Source organism: Opisthorchis viverrini, assembly GCF_000715545.1.
Source record: "Opisthorchis viverrini unplaced genomic scaffold opera_v5_101, whole genome shotgun sequence".
Classification (NCBI taxonomy): Eukaryota; Metazoa; Platyhelminthes; class Trematoda; order Opisthorchiida; family Opisthorchiidae; genus Opisthorchis; species Opisthorchis viverrini.
In genome coordinates this window covers 1,026,716-1,027,291 of record NW_008751757.1, presented here as the reverse complement: position 1 = coordinate 1,027,291, position 576 = coordinate 1,026,716, and positions in this window count along the sequence as shown.

The window sequence follows — 576 nt, the reverse complement described above, 5'->3', positions numbered from 1 at the left end:
TGGAGAGTTCATCCTCCAGAAAAAGAGGGTTCTACATGCACCTCCGTATCTCATAGATACATTTCTTGAGATCTGCATGTCTTAGCGTATTTTCACACCAGTATTGTCTGACAAAGCTGCATAGAATCTAGGACCTTTCGTGATGAGTTTGGCATCCCGTGAGCAGATTGATTCAGGCATGCCTAACCTGTCCAATATTCCCTTCTTCGGGCATGGATACAAACATATGCTCAAAGTATAAAACACTCACCTGTGAAAGAGGGAAGCACGAAGCCTCAACTCCCTGTACTTTTTTAGTGGAGACTTCGTCCTGTAAGTGACGCCAAGCGGTTTTGAACTGTAAACATCTCCACGCTACTAGCAAACAATAAGTACCCCGTAAAGAGGAATAATTCATACGATGAGTGATATTTCCATCTGAGAAGTCGAGGAGCAAGTTAGCACGTGACCACATGATGCGACTTCCTTGACTGACACTAAATCCTGTCCAAGTGAGTGTTAATCACACTGCTGATCAGTCACTCGGGGGCCGACTAGTTGTGTCCAAAATATTAGTCACGAGGTCTCGGGTTCGAA